At 47.5% G+C, this 7281-nt stretch overlaps 1 long non-coding RNA gene across 1 annotated transcript; it reads right to left on the bottom strand.

Annotated features, from left to right (window-relative positions):
* Nucleotides 1–210: 210 nt before the first annotated feature.
* Nucleotides 211–1491, bottom strand: LOC146072467 (uncharacterized). The gene is made up of 2 exons (XR_014473141.1): nucleotides 1356–1491; nucleotides 211–388 (listed from the first exon to the last, which is right to left on the bottom strand). It is a non-coding gene; the product is annotated as an uncharacterized LOC146072467 (long non-coding RNA).
* Nucleotides 1492–7281: the final 5790 nt, after the last annotated feature.

The raw sequence follows: 7281 nt of genomic DNA, 5'->3' as shown, positions 1-7281 counted from the left end.
TATTCAATTACCTATCCTCATAAAAAACTGCTTATTTGGAATTGGAATCAATTAAATGCCAATATATCCTTACAAGCATGCCTAACACATGCATTGCACACATTAACCCTTACAGCAATTTAAGTGCAATGGTTTGTATTACACCCTGTGTAAAAGATTATAAACAATCTACACATATACTGTTTAATGTGCAAAGAAAACCAACAACTGTGAACTTGCATAAACAATTTATTAGAAAACACAATGAACATATAAATAAAAAAATATCAAATAATAAATTAAATCAGCAGATCTCTGAGGTCCTGCAGGTCGGCTAGCAGGAGCCTCAAGTGGTGCTCCGCCCGCAGGAGGGCCCCACGCACCCCCTCATCTGCCGGTGTGGTGTCATCTGTGGGCATGTCAAAGGGGCAAAAATTAGTCATGTTATTCATGCATACATTTCACATACTGCGACATAAATTGCACAAATGCTAGGTGACATGTGTGTGTATACTGTATATATATATATATATATATATATATATATATATATATATCTATGTAGAGAGATAGAGACACACATAGATAAATAGATATGACACATACATAATACATACATGCAAACTTATTTACTACATACTGTCTTTTTTTGCCTCTACCCTTTACTCTGCAGAAGACATAACAGTCATAGTGTTTCTTCTCAGTCACAACCCACCCATGACTAACCAATGACAAGCATGTCATGGCCTCCGTCAATAAGAACTTGTCACAATCTGCTCAGTCTAAGTTCAGTGATGGTTCGTGGCATGGGAGTTATGCAAATGTCAGGAATGCACAGTACACATCCTCAAAATCATAATTCTGTCTAAACCAACCTACAATTCTGTGAGGGCAAAAAAACAATCTGAACTACAGGGGGTGTTTAGGTAGAGGAGGCTCCTGGGACACTGGCAACTTCTGACTCCATTCCAAGGTAGGCCGGGCCATACTCCATTTATAGCATACATCCTAGAGTTTATAAATAACATTCACCAACAATATAGATTCCACTATTTGATGGGTCATAATCTACGATTGCAGCAGGTGAATTTAATCCACAAATGATCCACTCATCCCTTTACTCCAGGATCCTGTTTAACTACAACGGTTATGTGGCATTCAAAATGGAGCTCCAACCCATCCCACAAACCTGTGTAATTGAGAGGTGTCCTGGATGAAAGGGATGCCTTGGACACCCCATCTAACCCGTACCTGTATCTGTAGCTACCCACTTTGGGGTCTATATGAATAGTATTGGAACAAAATTTTTAATCACCAGTGCTACATAACAAATACCAGTACAACTACTTCATGAATGATGCATTATGTAAACATACCGATCTGCTGGGACTCCGGGGCTTGGCACGCCTCCTCCCCCTCGGAATTGGAATCCTCTGGGGCAACCGTGGCCTCCTCAGCCCCCTCCTCCGCCAGCTCCTCTGCCACCATGACCACGTCCACCTCCTCCGCCACAAGCACCTCCTCCTCCACCTCCTCCTCCTCCTCCACCTCCTCCTCCTCCACCTCCTCCTCCACCACCACCACCTCCTCCTCCACCTCCTCCTCCGCCACCAACACCTCCTCCTCTGCCACCAACTCCTCTTCCACCTCCTCCACCACCACCTCCTCAGGCACCTCCTCCTCCTCCACCACCTCCTCCACCATCTCCTCCAACATTTCCTCCTCCTCCACTTCCTCCTCCTCCTCCACCCTTGCCGCCACCTCCTCCTCAGGGTCTTGGGCCTCCTCCTGGGCCAGGTCTGCCTCGGCCTCTTCACGGGCCTGTCGGGCTCGGGCTCGTGCTGTGTGGTAGAAAAAAAAATCATGGTCAATGTCGGGTCATTGGGGCACATGTATTAATCCATAACAAGACATACATGGAAGGGTGATAATGATGGCAAACGATGCAGGCAAGTAGCTCCTTACTGTTAATGGACTCAAAAATGTGACATTTAAATTATTATGTGATTGTTAGTAATTTGTTCAAACATTACAACCCTGGCATTTATCAATGTGTAACACATATTAGATCTGGCACATTGTATGCATCAGAATCCTCAATGCTATGTCATTACATATAAAAGCCACATGACTGCATGTTAACCAGGAAGAAGCACACATAACAGTCTATGGACTTTTAAACCCATGGACACCCACTTATCATGAGACACATGTTATTGTTTATATATGCTATGTTGTAAGTGCGAAATTTCATAGCTAAAATACTCACAATCAGCAATTTCGCCCCTGATTTGCTGCAAGAGCTGGGGCTGGCGCCTGCGGAGGTCCGACCACCGCCTCTCGAGCTGCCCGAGGGACCTCCGCACCCGAGTGCGGGCGTAAATACGGCGCCCTGCCGCAGCATAGGCCCTCCGCTTATGGCGGTTAGTGATAAAGGGCCCCGCACGGCCCAGCCTTGTCTCCATGACGGAGACCAGAACCCTCAGCTCCGCATGTGTAAAGGGGTCTGCCCTTCGTGTCTCCGCCATGTTAACAATGGCATCTATCAACCAATCAGGTGGTGGCATTGGTTGATCACAGTTATTTGTGTTAATAACTTTATTGTTCATCTTTACATGAACAGCGTCTCTGCGCCAACACAAATGGTGACAAATTCGCATGCCTTCAAAACAGTAGTGCTGATGTATGGCAATGAACAAATCTGATATATATATAAAACACAGTGTGTATGCACTTAGCAAATCCAATGACGCCTCGCTCCGCCAAGCAACGCGTGCTATAGCTTAGCAACGCATAGCTGTAGTTAGCATTACTTACTCTATGCATCTATGTGTATGCGTACATTTATGTGTAAAAGACACATACACATACTTGCAGGTATCCTGAGACCAGCATTATACACCAGCCCTGCCTGCCTGCCTGCCTGCCTGCCTGCCTGCCTGCCTGGGTGCCTGCTCCTTGAAATGTTGAAACATGTGAATAAATTCAAATATCATATATATATATATATATATATATATATCTGCAAACAAATCATACATCAACACAGGAAAAAATCCCCAACACATTAGAGAATAAATCAATGTACTCACCAGTCATCAGGGATAGTATCAACTACAATAATGAAGATATAACAAACACATAAGATCCCTTGTACAAGGTATAATAATTAGCACCTATATTGAACTTCCCCCAAAACTAAGCACATATGATAAATATCTCCTATTTCTTTGCCATTAGGAGGGCAGGCTGGCTAATTTTAGTTTTGTAACACTGACAACTAACACACTGTACTTATTTGAAGGGCTGATTTTGACTAAAATTGGTGTGTTCTGTCAACTCGATAACATGTACCTGAAGTATCTTTGCGCCACAGAGTCCCGCAGCTGGTATCCCCTCCGGCATTCAGGGGCGCGGGATGGGCGCATGGGCGGATCTTGCGGCTCAGATGGTACCTCCCACTCATCAAAGGGTATCTCACGCCGCACAGCAATGTTGTGGAAAAATATACACAGGCCCACGATCCTCGACACCATTTGAGGCGCATATTGTAAGTCACCACCAGTGCGGTGGAGCACTCTAAATCGACCTTTTAAAAGGCCAATTGAGCGCTCCACCACTTGCCTGGTGGCAACATGCGCCCGATTGAATGCCTCCTGTGGGCCCGGTGCTGGGTAGCTGTACGGCGTAAGTAGCCAGGGCGTACATGGGTAACCGGAGTCACCCAGAACCCACGCATCACGGCCTTCCAGCTCTTGGAGTCTTTGCCATATCCCGGTTTGTCGGATGACATGAGAGTCATGGGCACTTCCGGGAAACTTCGAGTTGAAGGCGAGAATTTCCATGGATGGGCCACATACCACCATCACGTTCAGTGAGTGGAACAATTTGCGGTTCCTATATATCTTCTCACTTCGAGATGGAGGCACAAATGGTACATGGGTGCCATCCACAGCCCCTATCACATTAGGGAAGCCAGCAATTTGATGGAAGGCCTGCTGGCTTCTGCGCAGGGTCTCGGTGGCAAATGTCATGGCCATGAAGTGCCCCTTGCGCCTGAACATGGCCGACGTCACACGCCTCAGGATTCGGCAGAAGGCCGGCTGAGATATTCCAGCAAGTACTGCCACTACTTGTTGGAATGATCCTCAGGCGCAGAAATGCAACACCGCCAGCAGCTGTGTGTGAGGCGGAATTGCTGTCGTGATCCCGTGTAGAGGTTCCAGATCGCTCTGAATTAAGGTGAGCAGATCCAGAATGACATGTGGCGGTAACCGGTACCTAGTAAGTACCTCATCATCGGGCATAGCAAACAGAGTCACCCGTGTGCGATAGATTCTAGCACGTCCTGGCCTCCTTGGCCGACGAGTGGGGAGAGCCGCAAGTGCCCTTAGCCTCCTCTCCATGTAGCGCATCATTGCTTCAGCAACCTATAAAGAAATGAACATAAATACTGATGCACCTATGTACATAATGGCCATATCCCACTACAAATAGATTTGTAGCCTTCAATACGTACAATAGATGGCCGCCCCGTGAAATCCCTCAGATCCATTTGACTCTATAATGATGACACAATAATATGAACTCAATACACACCGTCCAAAACACTCAGATAAAGGTGTCAGCATTTTTTGCCGACATCATGTACTATGAGACATTTCATCTATTGCTGGGACATGTTGTCCTGCAATAGATGAACCCACACAGGTTTAAGACCTGTGAGTGAAATAGTGAACATGTGACATGTTGCAATAATGCTACACGCACTTTGCTGGCCCAACAATCTGTAGTCAGTGAGGCAATGGTGCATACATTCATACACTTACATTGTTAATGGATATCATATCTACAAGGAGCATGGAAGAGCTTACCTTAGACCCTGACAAGTCCAGATCTGGAGACAAATGATTCTAGCAGCAAGTCACTATTTATAGGGCTCTCACATGTGTGGTCTATAACAGTAGAGATGAGTATTGCATGACTTGTGGCCTGGATTATCTAAGGGATTGGGCTACTTTTAGCTTGCAATCAAACGCCACAATACCACAGAAGTCATGAATCAAATGTCATGTCATGCTAGCAAATAGCATGTGTATTGTGCAATAGTCACAGGTGTATCAGAAGATTCTATGCAATGTTAGCATTGGTGCCCAGTATTTCATGTAGAACTTTCGCCAGGTTTTACACAATGGAATTTCCGCCACCGTATGCGGCGCGAAAAAACAGCGACGTACGCTCACGCACGGAACGCAGCTGCCGCTGATGTCCGCCAAACAGGATACACAAACAGTATATAAAGGTGTATTAGAAGGTGACCATGTTGTTGCTAACATGTCTGGATCACAACCAGAGGTGGACCCAGATCTGCAGCAACTATTTGACCAGATGGACTCCAGCACCACCTATGTGCCACTGCACATGCGGCCAGTGGGTAATGAGGAGGCTGCTGGACCTTCTACAGCAGGGCAACCTGCACCTGACCATTCTACAGCAGGGCAACCTACACCTGGCCCTTCTGCAGCAGGCCAACCTGCAGCTGGCTCATATGCACCATCAGCAGAATTGATTGGAACACAACCGGGGACTTCACAAGGTAGTACCATGGCCAGCACTTCAAGTGCAGCGACACGTGACAGGGGGCGTGGCCAAGGACGTGGCAAGGGGAGAGCCAGGGCAACAGAGGAACCACCCAAAAAAAATAAGGCATATGAAGCACAGGAGCTTGCCATCCTGGTTCCCCGAGCACGTGATTGGATTGAGTGTCCATCGGAGAAGCTGACACACACACGCAGATGGAAGATTTGGGAACAGATAACGGCAGAGATTAATGAAGTAGCGCCACAAGTTCGTGAGACGGACCATGTGAAGAAGAGGCAAGTTGTTTTGTGATACATGTGCCCAGTAATAGCCAAGTAATGATTGAATTGATGCTTAGATGGATTTAGCAAATGGCCCGTGAGGTTGTTACGATACACATACATTATTGCCATGTTATTTCGGTGAGAGTTAGAGTAGGGTGATTGTGAATGTGTATTGTAACGGTGGATATCATAGTTGCATATAATATTATCTTTTGGACATTAATCACATGTCGTAATATGTAGCACAGAGCAATGGCTGCAACAGCTAACATCTGGAGTGACATGTATTAATATGTCAACTTACATTGCAGGTGGCAGGACTTCAAAACCAACCTGAAGAGGAAGATGACCAAGCGGTGGGAACACAGCCAGACATCTGGGGCCGGGCCCATGCCATCAGGGCTAGAGCTCACCCCCCTGGAGTTGATGGCCGAGAGCTGTATATCAGTTGAGGAGATCAGGGGGGTGAGCACGATGGATAGCGAGGCCCCAGCTGAAGTGTTTGCGTCTTTGCTGGAAGGTAAATATTGGTCATGCCATAAACTTGTGCAAGTAATTATCTTAGAATGTCTCCTAATTGTGTTTATCTTTTTCCACAGACACCCCACCGCTTGGTGACGACTCTGCTCAGGAGGTGGAGGAGTCCGTGCCACCTGGCCCCAGTGGTAGGCCTGTGCAGCAGCAGCCATCGGCCCAAGCCGATTTGGCCGCCTTGGCCCAGATGCTTGGGGACATCAACCAGCAGGGAGACTTGGCATCAGAACGGATGCATAGGACCGAGGAGATCCTGGCGAGCTTGGTCAGCACCCAGCAGGCCATCGCTGCGAGCATGCAGGCCATGGCTCAGTCACATCAGGCCATGGCTGCAAGTGCTCAGGTGCTGGCCGAGCAAGCCACCCGCCAAAATGATCTCCTCCTCCACCATAATGAGCTTATGGTGGAGCTGGTTACCAGCAACAGGGTCCTAATGTCATCCGTTTCTGGTGCATTACCACCGGCAACACTCCCTGCTGGCAGGAGGGGTAGACCAGCCAACCCCTCAACATCATCTGCTCCACCTGCCCCAGCATCTGGCCGTCCCCGAAGAGCTGCTGCACAGGCCAAGGAGCCTACCAAGGCCAAACGTGGTCGCAAATGAACTTGTGGCTGCATTAATCTCCACCGTTATGTGGTCCCAAATCTTCCATTGTGCTGTGTGTGTCAGCTTCTTGTGTCCAATCACGTGCTGAGGGTAACCAGATGAGCCCTTGCTTCATATGTCCTTTTTGGTTCCCCTGTTGCCCTCTTTTGCCTGCCATTACTGTCAGCTGTACTTTAAGTGATGGCCATGGTACTATCTTGTGAAGTCCCCGGTTGTGTTCCAAATGATTCTGCTGATGGTGCATATGAGCCAGCTGCAGGTTGGCCTGCTGCAGAAGGGCCAGGTGTAGGTTGCCCT

Source organism: Crinia signifera, chromosome 4 (assembly GCF_055691185.1).
Source record: "Crinia signifera chromosome 4, ASM5569118v1, whole genome shotgun sequence".
In the NCBI taxonomy this organism is placed as follows: Eukaryota; Metazoa; Chordata; class Amphibia; order Anura; family Myobatrachidae; genus Crinia; species Crinia signifera.
This window is presented reverse-complemented; position numbering and strand designations above follow the sequence as displayed.